The sequence below is a fragment of the Phyllostomus discolor genome, chromosome 8, assembly GCF_004126475.2.
Source record: "Phyllostomus discolor isolate MPI-MPIP mPhyDis1 chromosome 8, mPhyDis1.pri.v3, whole genome shotgun sequence".
NCBI lineage: Eukaryota > Metazoa > Chordata > Mammalia > Chiroptera > Phyllostomidae > Phyllostomus > Phyllostomus discolor.
Window position 1 is genome coordinate 104,987,627 of NC_040910.2, and position 20,292 is coordinate 105,007,918.

Here is a 20,292-nt window from a genome sequence, read left to right on the forward strand (position 1 = left end):
TTAAGTGTTTCCAGGTGATTACAAGTGGAACCAAAGTTGCAAACCTTGCTCTTAGCTAGTAGATGAAGTCCTTGCGACCTCCCCAAGATGGTGGCTACCGAACCGCTTCCGCTTTCACAGCCTCCGGCAGGAGGCGGGCTTTCCAGAGGCGCATGCGTGTAGCGTCTCTCCGCTCCCGGCTCCCTGCTCCTTTTCCCCCCGCCTCCATTTTGTTCGCGGACGCTGGGGACGGTGGGAGCAGATCCATTTCCGGGTTGGCAAAAGGGGCGGCGGCGGCGAGAAAGGGAGCTCGCCGGGCGGGGGTCGAGCAGGACGGGACAAAGCTGGAGCGGAGGTGGCGGAGGATTTGCTCCTGGAGCCGCTGCGGCCAGGTCGGAAAGGGGTGAGGGAGTCTGGGTCTGTCGCTGAGATGACCTGCGGACCTGAGTGGGAGGGAGAGCCGGGGAAGAGGGGGGTTGGGGCGGGGCTTCAGGGGAGAGGGGCGTTGGAGGAGGGGCCTGAAGAAGTGAGGGGTCCTGGGGGCGGGGCCTTAGGGGAGGGAGTCCGGGGGCTGGGTCGGAAGAACCAGGAGAGAAGAGGGGGCGTGGGGAATCTAAGTGGGGGGAGTGGTTGGGAATTAGTGTGGGGAGAACGATGCCCGTGAAAATGTGGAGGAAAATTATCAAGAGGCAGGAAATAAAGGATCCTGAGGGTTGGGTAAGGTGAGTAAGACAGCGACTCAGAGCGCGGAACGAGGTAACCGTGCGCAAAAAGGGAGATGGGGAGGGAGGACCTGTTGGGAACAGGTAATTAACAGGATGCTGCGGGCGAGGGGGCCACTGTGACATTTTGGGGATTGAGTTGAGTGAGAACCAATGGTTGGGAGGTTGGTTCGGGAAACTGCTTACACTGCAGGGAATCTTGAGAGCGTTAGTTTCGCAGGAATCACGATGGAGGAAAGGTTGGACTGAGAAACGCTGAGGTGCACCTGGCCGTAGCCGACTTGAGGCTTCAGTTTGGGGTGGTGTGCAGTGAGGGAAGGTGGAAATCTTCAAGTGTTCAGCATGGGCTGTGCGTGTTGTTGAGTTACTAATCAGGAAGGAAAATTCTCAAAAGGTAACTAACACTGGGGTGACAAACGGGAAGAGCTGGTGTACGCACTGGAATTGGTCATTTTAAAGGGATTGGAATAACCTGTTACTGCTTTGGACACCCCCAAGATTCACCTCCGTTTTCATGCTGGCATTTTTGCCTTAGAGTCGCTGTTTTTGAATGAATTACTGAATGATTTTGGTCACTGTTTTCTCCTTTTACACATCGCTGAAGAACCTCAAGGAATGACTGACTGTTCTAGCCCACCTAAGGATTAACTAAGATTAACAATTTGAGGCCAGTTGTTAAACTCTCATTTTTTCCCTTTGAGATACAGGTTTGGTCTCCTCACTGCCTCTAAAAGATTGTTTCCACCAAATGGGATCTTTAAAGCGGTTGTAAAGAATCAACCTCGAAAAACAAGATTGGCATACTGATATTTAGAAGACAGGTCTTTCTCATTTTCTTCCTCTCAGCCTTGCTGCTTTTCTGTGCTAGGGAAGAGTTGGCGATTTATTATTTTTTTAATCCTCACCCGAGGATATGATTATTGATTTGAGAGAGAGAAAAAAGAGAAAGGGAAAAAGGACACATTGATGTGGGAGAAACATTGATGACCGGTTGCCTCCTGCACATGCCTGGACCAGGGATTGAACCCCAAACTTTTTTGGTGTATTGAGCCACTGGGCTAGGGGAGTGGAGATTTGACACAGGTCCATTTTCTTTTTTAAGCTTTTCTTAACTTCAACTTTTAGTAGCCAAAAAATTCCTGTTATTGTGTTAACATTGTATTGGCTGCCATCAAGATTGAGATAGGGAAGTCAGAGTTGGGGCGGATGAGGTCCGTTGATGGAGAGCATTGGAGAATGCAGTCTGCCACCAGAATGTTTCACTCGTTCAAACTCTGCGTTTCATTTTCCAATCACTTTACCCTTGGCAAACACTGACTTTCCTCAGGATCTTTTTGAAAATTCACAGAAGTGCAGTATTTTAGACAGTCACTTTGGTCCAGTCACTCTGGCCCTGTTGCCACTGTGTTTGTGGACAGTTTTAACCCTTCTGTTAACCCTTCGAAATAGCGACTGATTGAGCTTTTCCTTTGGGCATAACACCCTAAACACTCTGCTTGCAGGGGAACTTGTTCGGCCTAGCAGTGTTCCTGAAAGTCTCGGCGCTTCTGAGGTCTGACGTGGGTTTGCTTGAGAGGGGGCAGTTTCTCGTTCTCGCTCACCCTCCGTATCAGGGTGGTGTTTACCTTAGGTGCTACTGATTAGTTACGCGGTGTCAGCACAAAGGTGAAATGCCGGGGAAGGGGGAAGGCGTTGAGAACGGTGGAGTTTTCAGGTTTTGCTTTTAAGAAGGGAAGAGAGGGATCCTTTTCCTATCGAAAATTGTCAGGTGTTTTTTCTAGACTTCTTGGGCTCTTCGGGAGAGTAACCTGGTGTACTTGAGTCTGTTTTCCTGTTGCTCTTGAAGTAATTCTGAAAATCATGGTGTGCTGGTTCAGGCTATTTCAGCAAAACAGTCTTCACACTAACCTAGGAAGAGCGAGCGGTAGGCTGTGAAGTATGTACACTTGGAAGTAAAAACTTGTTTTGCATTTTGCTGTCGTTTCAGTCTACTGTGTGTGCTTTTGGTTTGTTTTAAAGAAGGTTCAGAAGTAAGTTATGGAGGCTCAGAGCTTCGGGAAGGCTGGTGGGTATAGCCTGCGTGTTTAACATGATGATTTTTCATTTTTTCCTGTCCTGTTGTGTTTTCCACCACTCTGCTTGGTCCAGTCCTAAGTGGAAACAGCAAGTTACATATTTTTTTTCCTCCCTTTTAGTCTCTGGTGGACATCTTGTCTGTGTCACAGTTTGATCCCACCAGACTGAAAGGATTCTTGACTGCTGCAGATGAGGTGGGTGACAGAAGCTGAGCCGGGCTTCCTGGGCCAGAGAATGGGCTCTGTCAAAGCGAAGAATGGCCGCAGAAACACAAACCGGGGCCCCGAAGCTGTGACTAACATTTTGGCAACATGCTTCTTTTTGCCAAATAACTTCTTTTCTTCTTGAATGTGATTGTTGATCTCCTTCTCAAAGTAGGCCCTTGTTGCTACTGTTCTTCACACAACTCCTGAGCAGCAGTTGGCAGGGTTCCGCTCGGCTGTCTCTTGAGGGATATGCCCCGGATTAGAGTGGATGGGGTGTTCCGTGTCAGAATGCGGTCCACGGGCAGGTCCTGAGAGCTGCTCAGCAAGGAAACGGAGGCAGTACTCTTTACTGAACGTTTCTGTACTCCTCTGTTTTTTCTGAATTCAAATCTGTTTCTTATTCATCTTGTGATTAAATGCAGAATCATTGCCTTTGAAAGTCCAGGGCATTGAAGAAAAGAGAGTATTTCCAACTTCTTTCTTCCTCCTCTCTCACTCAGCCTTTGGGCTTGGGGAGCCACAGGCTAAGTTCACGGGCACTGTTTGGCATACTGTATAGAAGGGCATTTAAAATGCTGCTCAGAACTTTATGGAGAAAAACGAAGTTAGTAGGGGGAAAAGGTGATACATTCGCTAATGCAGAAAGAACCTGTGGAGGCCAATAAGTGATCAAAGAGGGGAGGTAGGAATTGGCTTCCAGCTTGCCATTTAGGCTTGGCAAAGTCATAACAATTTAGAATGGCTATACTAAATACTTTGTTCTGCTTGGTAAATGCCCTTTCAGTACGTTCTACTTAGTAAATACCCTTTTGTTTTTCAGGGGATAATTAGTTGAAGAGAACAGTGTCTCCAATAGGTCTTGGGATGGATTATGAAGATCATTTCTTGCACTCTATGACATTGATTCTTATAACATTGGAGACCCCAAGACAGATCCTCTCGTTGGTGGCCCTGGATTCGGCTTTCTCCTGCCATCATTAGTCCAGCGTATCTGTTCCTGATATGCAGGTTTGGGAAATTCCACGGGTTCAGAACCAAGGGTTTTAGCTCTGGTCCTGGACTGCTGCTATTTACTTATTTATTTATGTAGAATAGATTCGAGAGAGAGAGAGGGAGAAACATCAATTTGTTGTTCCACTTATTTATGCATTCATTGGTTGATTCTCGTATGTGCCCTGACTGGGGATTGAACCCTCAATCTTGGTGTATCAGGACAATGCTCTGGCCAACTGAGCTGTGTGGCTAGGACTGGTTCAGGGCTTTGATTATGATAACATGTGATTATTGGAGTTGTATTTAAACAAGTTTCAGGCCTTTCTTTCCTAAAGAGAATCTTAAAGTTTGGCAAATCTGTATTTTAAGGAATGTGTGTAGCTTTCCTCCCCATTCTTAAAATTGATTTCCAGAAAAATTTAGTTTCTTAAACTTTGTGGATTCAAATTAAGCTCCATTTAGATTTTAAGGCCCTTCAGTGAAAATAATTTATTTTTAGTCAGTGTTTATATTTCTTCAGTACAGATTCATCAACTTTTTTTGCTTATAGAAATGCTGAATCCAATCATTTCTCCCAATAATCCCTTCTGATTGAAAACATTCTCTGTGTGTCCAGATTGGGACATTTGGTTCCCCCAAAAATGGACTTTTCTTCTGAAGCGATGTAATCTAGTGTGGGGAAAGCTGTCTGAGATTTATGGCTGAGTTTTCCTTTTTTCCACTTCCACCCTGAGAGTGTTCAGCTGGTAGGCTAGACATTTGTCATCAAGTATCTAGGTGTAGAACATTTAAACTCTTTCCATCACTGTCTTAGGAATAAGGACAGGACTGTCTTTAGCAAATTTTACTTTTTAAATAGACAATACATTAACGTGGTTCAAATTTTGAAAGATAAAGTTGTACAGTGAATAGCTTACCTTTTACCTTTAGTCTGCTCACAATCTAGTTCATCTTCCCAGAGGCAACTAACATTACCAGTTTCTTAAGATCCTTTCTAGAGATACCATGTACCTATGAAGCAAATAAGTATATTTCTTACTTTTTTAAAACAAGTATAGCACACTATTAATACACTGTACTTTTTTCTCTTTAATAAATAATAATATAAGAATAAAGTCTGTGTTTTGTGTACTCACAATTATAAACCTACTTAGCCCACCCCTTATAAGTAGAGTTGCTGAAGCTGATTTTTGGGGGGCCGTGTTACTCACTTACTAGATGAGAGTGTTTGAGCCTCTGCTGTGTGCCAAGCACTGTGCTCGGTGCTGGAGATAGAGCAATGAACGAAACTGACTCAGTCCCCGCTTTCACGCAGTTACGGTGGAGAGGGGAAGACCCATTAAACAAATAATTACTTTTGCTGTAAGTGCTATGGAGACAGCTAATTGCAAGCCTAACCCAAGTTGACAGGGAAGGAGGACGGTCAGGGAAGGTCTGTGAGGGAATGACTTTTAAGGCAGAACCTAGAAGGCGAGGGGAGGACCAAAGACTGTTCTGGGCAGAGGAGATGGCACAGGTGAAGATCCTGAGGAGGGCAAGAGCGTGGCTGTTCTGAAGAGTCGGAGGAAGTTCCAGCGTCTGGATCTCAGGGAGTGAGCAGCAGAGTGGTAGGAGGCAAGGATGCAGAGAGCGTGAGCTCTCCAAAAATGAATAAAGATCATAGTGAACTTTGAGCTCAGCCTTTATAGTAGAGATTTTTTTTCCGTCAGTTCTTTCCACAGATACTGGTTTACTGGTGTTCATGCTAAAACCGTCAATATCATAAAAAAATTTGATGCTATACGGTGGACCTGTTTTCTATAAGAATTTCCCTGGATAAAGTCTATTTTAGTCTTGATTTCTTTTAGGTCCTGCAAATTAAACTTGTGTGGCTGGATTAGGTCTTAAAATTTTAGGATCTTAGAAATTGGTGAGATGGGTGATTACTGGGGAGCAATTCTTAGATTATGGGGATGACAGGGTGTTAGTTTTGCCAGACCTGCTATTTAGGAAACAGAAAACCTACTTCTAGGGAATATTACTATTTTTAGTAAGCCTTATGGGGCTAGAGAGAGAGAGCGCACACAGATGTTCCTATCACACCCTTCATCTAGGCCATACATCTTAACGTGATGCATGACTCCTGTTGGGCATACAAATGAATTAGTAGCCGAAGCGCCATTATAAAAAAGCATGGAAGCATTTTTATCTGTACCTATGTCGACTTTTGTTCAGAAATCACAGTACTCTTCCTCCAAGCCCAGATGGGCCTGTTTAATTCAGTACCTTGTGTGATTTGATCAGCTTGCCCTGTTTCCCTAACTTAAAGTAGATTCCCAGTTTAGTTGCCCATCACTAGTGTTCATGGAATGAAAATTTGAAAATTTTCCTAGCATTTCAGCAAGAAACCTCTGTGTGTCTGATGGCTTAAGGGTGTGAGAGTGAGAGAGCAGAGACTTGTGAAGTCAACAGTGGAAGTCACAGCTTTGGTATTAGACTATCTGTGGCAAGTCGGAACTTAAGGTACCATTTATCTTTGAAATGAGGCAACACTTCTGTCCATGTGAAGTCTGGGTCAGCATCTCATGGAGCATCTGTTTAAGTTTTCTTTCAGGCCTTTTCATATGGAGACTGTCTTAGCTGGATTTTCCTTATTTCGGACTGTTCTCTGTATATGCTTCTCTCCTTTTATATTTGGGTGTGCTAATGAGGGATGGCTCATGGAAGTGGAGGGTTAATGTTACGAGGCATGGCTGGCCCAGTGTGAGAAGAGTCATTTCGTTGTCATCAGTGACTAGGTTTCAGCTCTACTTGTCATCACCTTTTTAATCTAATTAATAGTCTCTTACAACTTCTAAAGAAGTTGTAAGCATATGTTGGTGGTTTTTATTTTTCAGTTAGTGCATTTAATTAAAAACAAGTCCTAAAAAGGATCTAAGGTAACCGATTTTTAGATTTATCCCTCTATTTTTGTGTTTACCTTTACAATTAATCTTGGTCACGATTTCTGATAGTGACCTGGAAGTTCCTCACATAGTTGACCTGTGACATGGAGTGAGCCCTGGGGTGGTAAGCACTGGTGACACCCAGGCTGGGGCAGAGATTCAGGTCACATTAGGCAGCCTGCTTCCATTAGCACCGAATTCAAGGCACGGGTTCTAGAAGCAAGCATAATAGCCTTTCAGTTATTTTGTTTTGGGGAGGATTTTCTACTCCTTAACTGTATCGATAACAGATCCATTATTTATTTATTTTAATTTTACTGATTTTAGAGAGAGAGGCAGAGAGAGAGAGAAATACTTACTGATTTGTTGTTGTTCTGCTTACTTACGCATTCTTTGGTTACTTCTTTAATGTGCCCTGACTGGGGATTGAACCTGCAAACTTGGCGTCTTGGGACAGATGTAGTATAAATAGATCTTATTTTTTTAAATGTTGGTAAATCTGAAGCATGGTTTTTCTTATACAGTGTTAGAATTTGGGGGGTTTTAGTAATTAAATTTAAAAAAATTTTAATCAAAATAGTAAGACTACATAGTTTGAAGAGTCAAATAGTACCACAAATCTTTTTTAAAATATTTTATTTATTTATTTTTAGAGAGATGAAGGGAGATAGTAAGAGAGGGAGAGAAACAGCAGTGTGTGGTTGCCTCTCATGTGCCCCCTACTGGGGACCTAACCCGCAACCCAGGCATGTGCCCTGACTGGGAATAGAACCTGTGACCTTTTGGTTTTCAGACCGGCACTAATCCACTGAGCCACACCAGCCAGGGCACCACAAGTCTTATAATTGAAAATACTGCTTTCCATTTCTACTTGTTCATCCTCGGTTACTTTTAATATTTTTAGTGTTTTTTCCCCCTGGTGTGTATTTTTTTAAGTTTTTATTTATTTTTAGGGAGGGAAAGAAAGGGAGAAAGAGAGATAGAGAAACATCAATGCGTGGTTGCCTCTTGCACACTCCCCCACTGGGGGATCTGGCCTACAACCCAGGCATATTTTCTTGACTGGGAATCGAACCAGCGACCCTTTGGTTTTCAGGCTGGCACTCAATTCACTGAGCCATACCAGCCAGGGCTCCTGATGTGTATTATCTTCACGTTTCTACAGAGTTATACTACTATTTCTTGATTTTTTTCATTCATAGATATTACCTATTGAATTTTTACTATGGAATGTGATTTTGCAGTTTTATACTTCTACCTACCCTCAAGCCTTTCCGCTAGCTTCCTAATACAGACCATCACAATCTTTATTAAATCAGTGTTTTGTGTTTTTATAGTATATATCAGAATTCAATCAGAAAAACAAACCATTCTTGATATTTCAAAGAGGATATTAGATGCTTGTAAAACCATTGGAAGGCCATGGGAACATAGGTGAGGGAAAACCATATTACAGGGATTTGTAAGAAAATGCTACCATTAATAATCTTGGCTGCTTTAAAAACCAGACCAGGCAATTTGCAGAATATTAGCAACTGCAGCAAACCAGGTGTCTTATCTGTCCAAAGCCACACACCTTCTTACAGCTACCAGAAGAGCAGTAGTGACATCTACATTTTTCCTATCTTCCAGATCTTTTTTTTATTTAACTTTATTTATTTTTAGTTTTATAGAGAGGGGAAGGGAAGGAGAGAGGGAGAGAAACATCAATGTGTGGCTGTGTCTCACACATACCCTCCTGGGGATCTGACCCACAACCCGGGCATGTGCCCTGACTAGGAATCGAACCAACAACCTTTTGGTTCGCAGCCCCGCGCTCAGTCCACTGAGCTATACCAGCCAGGGTGAATGACTTGTATTCTTGGAATTTAAATCACAACCCCTTTGATGGGATTCTGGGAATATAGTTTCCAGGCCTACAGCCTCCTCCCACCTGCCACCCCATGAGTCCAGAAGACAGTAGTGGTAAATGTTACCAAAAGAAAAAAACTAGGCCTTGGCGGGTGTAGCTCAGTGGATTGGGTGCCTGCCCGTGAACCAAGGGATCACTGGTTCAATTCCCGGTCAGGGCACATGCCTGGGTTGCGGGCCAGGTCCCCAGTTGGGGGTGTGCGAGAAGCAGCCCATCGATGTTTCTCTCCCACATTGATGTTTCTCTCCCTCTTTCTCCCTCCCTTCCCCTCTCTCTAAAAATGAATAAATTAAATATTTTTAAACAATTTTTTTAAAGGGAAAAAATTAGCATGTAATAAAATGACTATGTGTACTGTGATTATAGTACCTTTATACATTTTTCCCTAAATGTAGTAATTGCCATTCCTTTTTTTTTTTCCCCTTTCCCTTCCCCCTTCCTCCCTTCTTTCTTTTTCCTTTTGCTTGATTTACTGACTGTTAATCACTGATTCATCCCTAAACCCAGACAGAAGTATAAATCTCTTTTCAGTACATTCAGACACATGGCGAGGGGTGCCTTTTTTGAGGCCTTGTAGCCTTTCATGTCTAAATCTTCTCTTTTCTACCTTCATGCTAGTTGATATTTGATTAACTATAATGTCATGTTGGAGCTCATATCTTGGAAATTTTAAGCCTTGCTTTGTGGTCTTAGTAACTTTCAGTAATGGTGTTGTGAGGCTTGATGCTCTTCTGATTCTGGGGTCTTTGTGTAGGGTCTGTTTTTTCTCTGAAAGGTTAAGGGTCTTGTCTTTACCTGTAGTGTTCTGAAATACAATGATGTTGTGCCTTGGTGTGGATATTTAAATATTTACCATGTTTGGCATTTTCACGTAGTAGGCCTTTTCAGTCTAAAACTTATTTCTGCTCTGTGAAGTGTTCTTGTATTATATCTTTGATAATGTATTCCCTCTTCCATAATTATTTATTTCCTCTCTCTTTCTGGAAACCCCTATTTTCCGGATGGTGAAACTCCTAGACTGGTCCTCTATTTTCTCCTTGCAAATTATTGTTATTATTTTATTTACTCACTCAATGTTTAGATTTCCTTAGCTTTTCCATTTTTTCTGTTGTACTACTAGTATTAATTTCTTAGATATTTTTTCACGTTGTCAGGAATTCTGTTTTATTTCTTTACTTTGATTCCTACTTTCAGAGGTTTTCTTCAAATGTCTGATAATTCTTCGCTATCTGTTCATTTTTAAGAATAAGGTACTAGCCCTGGCCAGCGTGGCTCAGCTGGTTGGAGCGTCATCCTGTACACCAAAAGGTCAGGAACTTGATTCCTGGTCAGGGCACGTGCCTAGGTTGCTGGTTTGCTTTCTGGTCAGGGTGTGCATGGAAGTCAGCCAGTTAATGTTTCTCTCTCGCATCCGTGTGTCCGTCTGTCTGTCTCCCCCTCCCCCTCCCTCCTTCCTCCCTCTCTAAAATCAATAAACATTTTTTAATTAAAAAGATAAAAACAATGAGGTACTGATATGCTCTGAGCATGAAGCCCTGGCTTATTAAGTGGTGGGCATCACTTCGGGGTGAATTGGGGGCTTGTTAGTTCCCTCAGAGTGGATCCTCCAGTCTCTTGCCTGGAGAGTGTAAGCCCAGCATCTCGTGTTTCTGGAGCCAAGTCGGAGAAGAGAGATGGGGAAAGGAGAGTAAGTTAGACTTTTATTTGATCCCCTGTCTTCAGCTCGGCACTCCTGCCCTTAGCTGTGACTGGTCCCTGGTTCAGAGGCCCTCTGATTCAACTCCTCCAATCTTCTGCTCTGCAGAATGGGGAAGGGAAAGAGGATGGAATACTCTGTTTCTTATTCGAATTTTCCACCAGTTCCCCTGTTTCAGCCCCTCATATTCTTCTTCCTCCAGAGGAGGTACTGGGTTTCTCCAGTTTCTGAGCCTTTTCTGAGATTCTGGGCTAGGAATCTGCTGCTTGCCACTGCAGGCGTTTAAATTTATTCATCACCAGTGCATCTGCTTTCCAGCTTCCAAAATTTTGTTGGCATCTCTTTCTGTTGCTGTCTCCTTTTCTATTTTCTTTGTTTTGTTTTCTTCTTGAAGCTTTTAAGAAAAAGATTCCTTTGCATAATTTTAATGATGTTTTATGATAAAATGCATGCAGCATATTCATGTTTAACCAACATAGTCATCAGCTTCTTCTTGCTGCTACCTATCAGATAGCATCTGTGTAGTTGATTACTAATACTCCTTTACTGTTTTTTCAGACTTTCCTAACACCAGGAATTGTTGAATATACAGATTCTCAGATCTCTCTTCTGGAAAATTTATGATTTTAGAAGGTCAGGGATTAGGACTCAGGAATCTTTTTGTGTTTGTAACAAATACCCTGGGTTGTATCTTGTCATCAGGCAAGTTTGGAGACTGTTTTAGAAGGGTCTTCTAAACCATTTATTGCTATCTTAAATCATCAAAGCAAATTTCTGAGGCTTCCCTTAATTTTGCTTTTGTATTCAGACTGTGTTTTAGTCTGTCTGGCTTTGGTCTGGAATTCTAAATTAGAATTTGTGTTCTTAATCTGATTAATTCCTCTCTTTAGTCATATGTTGGCTGATGGTAATGACTTTGGCCTCATTTGACTCCCTTTTTTTTTCTTCAGATTATATTTATTTATTTTTGGAGAAGGGAAGGGAAGCAGAATGGGAGAGAAACATCAATATTTGGTTGTTGCCTCTTGTATGCCCTACTGGGGGCCTGGGCAGAAACCCAGCCATGTACCTGGGCTGGGAATCAAACCAGTGACCCTTTGGTTGGCAGGCCTGTGCTCACTTCACTGAGCTACACCAGCCAGGGCTTGACTCCATTTTTTTAGCCAACATTTCTAAAGCCACTGGTTCCTGGGATGTGTGGGTGGGGAGAAAATATTAGTTATGGAGATTGAGCTACTTTCTGCATCATTTCGCTGTCCAAATCCAGGAATCTTAATTTTTTATTTTTATTTTTTGTAAAATGGGAAATTAACTCAGGCTTTGAAAACAGATGTACTAATGATCTGCCTTGGATGTATGCAGCATCGTTTTTGGAGATGTTCAAGCACTGTGATTGGAAGTTTATATTTAACTTTGACAGAATGAAAGGGCATATTTTCTTCTTTTGTGTATTTATAGATCCCTAGGCCTAAAAGGAAGCTTTTACTGCCATTCCGAAGCATCAGTAAGTGAGATGTTTGCAGCTGTGCCTAGGTTTCTGTGATTTGCCTGGAGGTCAGGAGCCAAATGGTGCCTGTCTTAGTGACGTTTGTAGAAGCCAAGTGTAGTACCCTAGTTCTCATTTCTTGGAGGTCTTATGGTTATTAGCTATTGACTGTTAGCAGTTGACTATTCTTCTGTACGTGTTTCCCACCTTCCCAATACTTGAGTGCTTTCAGGTTAACGGGTTTTCTCTTTGCTCTGGGGTGTCATAGGGGGTGGAGATGTTTGATGAGGTCATTACCTGTTATCTGTTTAGGATGATTTTCAGACATTTAATTTACAGTTGCTTTTGCATTAGTTATTTTTTAATGAAGCTACCCTTTGCAGCAGTAGTAATTTAATTGAACACAAGAGTAGACTTCTCACTCATTGTTTGCCATCATTTCAGATGAGAGGACTTGGCTCCTGGGTTGCCCTGTATCTGGGAATAACCTGTGGTACCTACTACTTACCACATCAAGTCGTATGTGAATAAGTAGCCTTCCGAGTTTATGTCTTTAGGACTTTTTTAAAATGTGGGACAAGAGGAAAGAGTCATACTTTGGAGGGGGGAGCCTCATTGTTGGGATGTATACTTAACATTTTTATTACAGAAATTATATTTGAAAGGATTTCATTATGTAGTTATCTTTCTTCTGCCGTCTTCCTTTTCTCTTCCCGGGCTATGTGCTGTTCGTAACTGTGAAAAATCATTTATCTAAAGCATTTGCCCTGGCTGGTATAGCTCAGTGGATTGAGCGCTGGCCTGTGAACCAAAGGGTCGATGGTTCAATTCCCAGTCAGGGCGCACGCCTGGGTTGTGAACCAGGTCCCCAGTTTGGGATGTGTGAGAGGCAACCACACATTGGTGTTTCTCTCCCTTTCTCTCTCTCTTCCCCTCTCCCTAAAAATAAATAAATAAAAGTCTTTTTTAAAAAACAGTGGAACAATCAGGTTTAGTTGTAGAAGTCCCAGGATTTTCGGTTTAAATATTCACAGTGGATATGTGATATTTGATTATTTATTGGGTCAGTCAGATTTGCTACATAGTTGAGTTGTCCATGATTGAAAAATGCCTGCAGTTGGAAAAATGATTTTTTCCCTCATGGAGCTAACCTTAGAATTTTAATTAATTCTATCATGATAGAAATCTGTTTCATCAGAGGTTTGACTGAATTGAATTTCAAGGGGGCAGTAGTGCCTTCTCCACTGAGAGAAGAGTGCTGTGGATTACTTTCAAACTATACAAAGCCTTTTGGGGTGAGGAGGCCTTCGTACAATACGGAAGTTACTCTAGTCTGTTTTCTTGTATTTTAAACCAAAAGTGACTTAGTGGAGACCCTCTACTGTATTCTGCCCTAGAGCACATGAAGGTGTGTTCATAATTCTGTGCTGACATGAGTTCCCGTGTAATTATGAGAACCTCTTTGACTCCTTCTGTTTGCTGTCTGCTGGAGTGGCATGTGAATACTCTTCGGTGGCTTCTGGCTCGTCTCCCGTGTTGGGGTTCTTTGGCTTTGGAGCTGGATGCCCTTATGCCACTATGGTAATGAGTTCCTACCTCCCCACACTGTACTGCTTTTCAGGAGCAAAGTTGAAGGGCAGGTGGACACCCAGGAAGATTACCATCAGATAACTTTTAACCCTGGAAGGCTTCCAGTTAGTACATAGGTCCTTTTAGCTGTGCTTACGCTAGGAGATCAAGTGCAGTCTGGGATTAATGAAATAACCGATTGGATTTATGGTTTCCTTTAGGTGTGAAGCTGTTGATTTGTTTAGACTTTTTTGGTATTATAGGCATAATGAATGGAGGAGGATCTGCAAGGCCTTGGATTTCATTTGCTGCCACTCTCCTCACTGTGTTCCAGCTACCCTGGCTTCCTTACCAGTTCTGTAACACATTGAGCCCATTCCCATCTCATTTGCTTTTTACTTGCTATCCTAGAGCAGCTGATTTTCTGTCAGACATGTATGTTCCATCTCTGATACTGTTAGATTTCTTCTGATTTGAACTATGGGATCAGAAGAATTCCAGTGGGGCGAATGTCTGGAATCTTCTTAAGATACAACTGTCTTCTCTTTAGGATAGCTAGAGACAGTCGGAGAGCCACTTGTCCAAAGAAGATCTTGAAATGTCTGTTTACCTATTTCTCTGTTTCTTTATATTAGGAAGAGGTTTAATGGGATATTAAAGAATTGAATATGTAGCTAAAAAAGGAGAGATAATTTTCTTGTTAACATCCCAAATTCCTATTCGTGTAACTTCTTTTTTTTTTTTTAAATCCTTACACGAGGACATGTTTCCATTGATTTTTTAGAACAAGAGGAAGGAAGAGAGAAACATCCATTGTTTGCCTCTCCTACACATCCCAACCAGGGATCAAACACAAAACATAGGTATGTGCCCCGACTGGGAATTGAACCAGCATCCTTTTGGTGAATAGAATGACGCTCCAACCGAGTCACACAGCCAGGGCCATATACCTTATTCTTGTGAGGTAGAACTGAGACCTTTGAGACCCTGCTGAGGGGAGGCAGCCTACATTTTCAGGTCATTTTTTTCCCCCCTGTGGGATTTTGTTGGGTACTTCGACACTGTAATTTACTCTGTAGTCAAAGCCAAGATTAAAGGAAAGTGCTGTTACCTGAGATCTGTTAGCACGAAAGCAGATAGCATTAAGATTTAGATGTTTCTGAATTTTTTTTTTAAACTAACTTGGGGTTGAAACTTGAGTTTTATAACAGCAGAATGTCATTTGAATAAAGGCCCCAAATTGTTGTGGTAACTAGGATACCTCTTACATGATTTTAAACATGTGAAAAAAGCAACAACTAAATTGGGTTCCTTATTTCTCAGATGCAAAATGCAATAGTCAGTGTCTTTGTACTCAGAAGTCTCCTGCTCCTAAAACATGGGAATATTTGGATGAAATATTAGGAAATTTAATAGAAAAATAGTTTTGGTTTTTTGAGGAATATAAGAAAGCACTTTTCAAAAATTAATTTCATGGTTTTATGAAGACATCTCTGAATTCCTTGATAAATTTGACATCAGGAAGACTTGAAGTAATGCTCTCTGATCTTTATTTAAAAGAAATTGAGCCCTAGCTGGTGTAGCTTAGTGAGTGGGGTGGGCTTTGTTCTGCCGACCAAGATGTTGCCACTTCGATTCCTGGTCAGAGCACATGCCTAGACTGCAGGCTCCGTCCCCAGTTGGGGGTGTGCAAGAGGCAGCCACTGTTTCTCTTGCACATTGATGCTTCTCTCCCTCCCTTCCCTTCTCTCTGAAAATAAATAAATAAAATCTGAAAGAAAAAACCCTATATCTTAAAAAAAAAGTCCTGCATTCTCTTCCCTCCCTCCTTTTCTCTCTTTTCCCTCCCTCCCTCCCCCCCCAGAAATTGACTCTTGAGGATGTGAAAAGCTTATTATATCATGGGGTAGATGGAAGGGCTTAAGAAGGGAATGAAAATTGCTGTATTACTGAACTAGAGGCAATCTCACAATATTTCTGAAAATCAAGGACTCTGAAGAGCACAGATGGTGAGGTTTGTTCTAATTTAATAGAAAGGAAAGACTAGAAATTCTGTAGCGAACCCACTTTTTAAGTTTAATCTCAGGAATGTTAGATTCTTAAAATTGCAATAAACAGTGCTCCAGGAGGCCTGAATTTGTCCTTTGACTAAAAATAGTTGGTCACTAAAATTTATTTCTGTCATAAAACTTTGTGAACTGTTTTTGGTTCATTAAAATTTTTTTTTTCATTTTTCAGTTACAGTTGACATACAATACTGTATTAGTTTCAGGTATACAACATAGTGATTAGACATTTATATATATTACAAAGTGATCACCCTGATAAATCCAGTACCCATCTGGCTTTGGTTCATTTATTTTTAACTAAAAGCAGTTCTCAAAGGAGACTCTCTGTATTGAATTAGTGATGGCATGTGCCAATCCTAAATTCATTGTAATAAAGCTTCTTTGGGGATTTTCATGCAAAGGAAAGTTGTATTAATTTAATTTTCCATAAGTTTGGCTGCTTTTGGAAAACAGAGAACTGATTATGTTCTATCACTAGGAACTAATTCTGTCACATTAGAAACTGGGAGTGGGTTGAATTTTAATTTGGAAAAATAGAGAAGTTGCTAAATCTAACCAATTTCCAGTGGAGACTTTTTTTTCAGTGATTGAAGTAGAAGGTGAGGAGAAGACCTAAATTGACTCCTAACTTTGTAGTTCCTTCCTGAGTGAGGTTAGGCGGCCACCCTCACGTCATTCAGTTTTGCCCCTTCTCTCTGGTGTGCACGCACTCCTACTCCTGGGGCTTCAGGGTCCTCACTGTAAAACGGACTCGATGACACCCTACTGCGGTGTATGTATGTGCCGTTGTATACTCGGTGTCACTGATTGGAGCGTGGCATCCATGCAGTCTTTGTGGGGGCAGAAGAAAGGTTACGAGCCACTGCCAGTAGTCACCACTACAGTTAGTCACTTGATGAAGGTGATCTTTTTTTTTTTGATGGATCTATTTTGAAATTGGAATTTAAATTGAACCTATTTTAAGAAGGCATCTGACTTATGATCAAGATGGAGGTGTAGGTAAACACGCTTTGCCTCCTTGCGCAACCTCAGAGAGAATTACAACTACTTCTCAAAACAAATAATAGCTGTTGGAAAATGGAGCCATGTGGAAGTCCTACAACCAAGGATTTAAAGAAGCCACATTCATCCAGATGGGTAGGAGGGGCGGAGTTACGGGTGTGGAGAGGCGCAGAGACACAGTGTGGCATGAAGAGGCGTGCAGTGGCAGAATGGGCAGTCCCACGTTCACGTGTGGCAGATAAAAATCAGGAGGGTTACCTTGGGAGCCAGCAATCCCAGCCTCAGGCCAGACCATAGAGCTCAGGGTTTCAGCACTGGGAGATAAATCCTCATAACTTCTGACTGTAAAAATCATTGGAGGCTGGGGCAGTGGAAGAAACTGCCAGGTTTTCAGGAACATTTGTTTACAGGGCCTGCATGGACTATGTGGGGGAACCTCCAGAAGCCAGACAGCGGCATTGTACCCTCTCTGAGCCCTCCCCCCACACAGAGCCACACAGTGGTGAAGCCATTTGACCCCACTCGGTAATTACTTAAAGCTCCACCCCATGCAATTTACAGATGCCTTTTACAGGGAGTCAAAAGCCCCTCTACATAAAACACAGAGAGGCTGCCAAATTGAGAAGACAAAGAAATATGGCCCAAATGAAAGAACAGAACAAGTCCCAGAAAAAGAACTGAACAGAATGGAGATAACCAACCTATCAGATGCAGAGTTCAAAACACTGGTGATGAGGATGCTTAAAAACCTCACTGAGTATGGCGAAAACATAAGGAAAGAAACGAAGGTTACACTAAGTGAAATAAAGAAAAATCTACCAGGAACCAACAGTGGAAGGGAGGAAGCTGAGAATCAAGTCAACAATTTGGAACACAAGGAAGGAAAAAACATTCATTTAGAACAGCAAGAAGAAAAAATAATTCAGAAAAAATGAGGACAAGCTTAGGAACCTCTGAGACAACTTTAAACATACCAACATCTGAATCATAGGGATGCCAGAAGGAGAAAAGGAAGGGCAAGAGAGTGAAAACTTAGTTGAGAAAAGAATGAAAGAAAATATCACTAATCTGGTGAAGGAAATAGACATATGAGTCCAGGAAGCACAGAGAGCCCCAAACAAGTTGGACTCAAAAAGGACCACACCAAGACATATCATAATTAAAATGCCAAAAGTTAAAAAGATAGAGAATCTTAAAAGCAGCAAGAGAAAAGCAGAGAGTTACCTCAAAGGAGTCCCCATAAGACTGTCAGCTGATTTCTCAAAATAAACTTTGCAGGCAAGAAGGGACTGGCAGAAAGTATTCAAAGGGATGAAAAGCAAGGACCTACAACCTAGATTACTCTATCCAGCAAAGCTATCATTTAGAATGGAAGGGCAGATACCTTTCCAGACAAGGTAAAGCTAAAGAAGTTCATCATCACTAAGCCATTATTACATGAAATGTGAAAAGGACTTATTTAAGAAAAAGAAGAAAATAAAAACCATGAACATTAAGAGGGCAACAAACTCAAAACTGTCAACAACTGAATCTAAAAAACCAAACTAAGCAAACAACCAGAACAGGAACAGAATCATAGATATGGAGGTGATTTGGAGAGTTATCAGCTGGGAGGGTGAAAGGGGAGAATGGGGTGAAAGGTGCAGGGATTAAGAAGCATAATTGGTAGGAACAAAATAAGGGGATGTCAAGAATAGTACTGTGTAGGGAATGGAGGAGCCAAAGAATTTACATGCATGACCCATGGACATGAACTAAGGGTGGGGGGGAATTGCTGGAGGGAGGGGGGCTAACTGGGTGGTGAGGGGCAAAGGTGGAAAAAAGTGGGACAATTGTAATAGCATAATCAATAAAATAAATTTTAAAAAAGGCATCTCTAGCTGTGTAATATATTAGTGGTCGTCTGTAGTGGGTTGACCTCAGAAAGAGATTTCCCATGCTAGCGACTGCTGCTTTGCCTGGTAAGTGGTGCTCACTGTCAGGCACAGGTTGTTCCTTTAGGTCATTTCTTTCCTTATAGCATGTAGGCTGGATCACCTGTGGGTATGGGAGGAATGAGGGGCTTGTCTGAATCTCTTTTCCTGGTCGTTCAGGGAGATCATGGCAACTGTGGCAGTGGCAAAGGTGGAACTGGAAACTCAAACAAGTCAGGAATGGAGGTGATTGGCATTAGTCGTAAGCATCTATTTCTGACAGACTATTATTTTCCCTATGTTTCTTGCTAGCTTTTTAAAAGAATACTGTGGGGGCTTTGGAGTAGAATAGTCATAGAGAACCCAGAGAATTGAAATAGAAGAATTTTTTTCTTCATGTTTTATTTTCAGTTTGCGTCCTGTTCCCCGCCCCGTGATAAATGGCCTGCTTATGAGAATTTGCTATTTTGATCAATTTTTAAAGCCTAGTGTGTTCAATACCTGGCAGAGAAATGCTAGGCTTAGTTTTGACAGCAGCACCAGAAGGTATTTCCCCTGGAGGGGAGTTAGCTGCTTGTTTCTTGAGTGAGTTCTGACACCATCCCCCATGGGAACCACCTAGCTACAGTGCTGTCTGGTTCTTTGTGGTTGGAGCAAAAAGCCCTGTTGGCCGGCCAGCCTGTAGGGGCATTACACTGGGAGGAGTTGGCATTTTGAAGACCTTCACAATCATGTTTCTGATCAAATCCTACGCACCTATAAGGTTTTTGGTTTTATAGAACCTTTGGAATATTTGCCTTTTCCTTTCATCATTCCCAGGGCATTAAGAGACACGTTTAATTGGTTACTCCTTTAACCACAAAGAGATTTTGATCACCCCTTTAAAGAGTTCAGAACCAAACCTCTCCAATGGATTGCTAAACTGGTTGGATCTTTTAGGCTCGGCTTGGTACGCATGGTCACCCATCTGTGCTAGGGCTGCCTGTGGATTTTCCTGGGTCCTGATTTCATTATCACCTTGCTTGGGAGTAGTTCTTCCATGGGTTAACTAATGAAGTTGAGTACCCTATCTTGAAACTTTTCCGTCATTTGTAAGTTATAGTTCCTGGTAGTCATGTTATTTTGATTTTGATTTTGTGAGGGTCAAGAACTGGGATTTTGGCCTGGCCGGTGTGGCTCAGTTGGTTGGAGTACTGCTCACTGAAAAGTCACTGGTTTAATTCCTGGTCAGGGCACATGCCTAGGGTTCGGGTTTGATCCCCAGTTGGGGCACGTGCAGGAGGCAGTTGATCAATGTTTCTCTCTCACATTGATGCTTCTTTTTTTCTCTCTGTTTCTTTCTCTCTCCCCTCACCCTTCCTCTCTTTCTCAAATGAGAATGAAAAATAAGCCTTAAAAAACAAAGAATTGGGATTTCCTTAGGATAGCTTTTTGGGGTGTAGCTATTGTTCCTGAGTTTTTGATTGATTGATTCATTCATTCCTCACATGAGGACATTTGTCCATTGATTTTAGAGAGGGGCCTGGAGAGAGAGAAACACCGCTCAGCTGCCTCCTGTGCACACTCAGACCAGGGATCAAACCCGAAACCATTAGGTGTGTGGGACCTCGCTCCAACCGAGTACATTGGCCAGGGCCTGAGTTTTGGTTTTATCTTTGCCCCTACTTTAACATCTTAGGGTCAGACAGCTCACTGACTTTAGTCTCATTTGTACGATGAGGGTCACTTACACACTATAGTAGATT

General features: G+C 42.1%; 1 protein-coding gene across 6 annotated transcripts in view; it reads left to right on the top strand.

Moving 5' to 3' along the window:
* The first annotated feature begins 211 nt into the window (after window positions 1-211).
* WIPF2 (WAS/WASL interacting protein family member 2) overlaps window positions 212-20,292 on the top strand; it is a 44,353-nt gene continuing 24,272 nt past the window's right edge. The window contains exons 1-3 of one of the 6 annotated variants that reach the window (XM_036033868.1): window positions 235-371; window positions 2,897-2,971; window positions 3,804-3,991. The gene's annotated coding sequence lies outside the window, so the exon portion shown is untranslated. Of the gene's footprint in view, window positions 383-619; window positions 702-2,896; window positions 2,972-3,803; window positions 3,992-20,292 lie in introns of those variants that run through there. The other 5 variants (XM_036033871.1, XM_036033869.1, XM_036033872.1 and 2 more) reach the window with 5 other exon arrangements.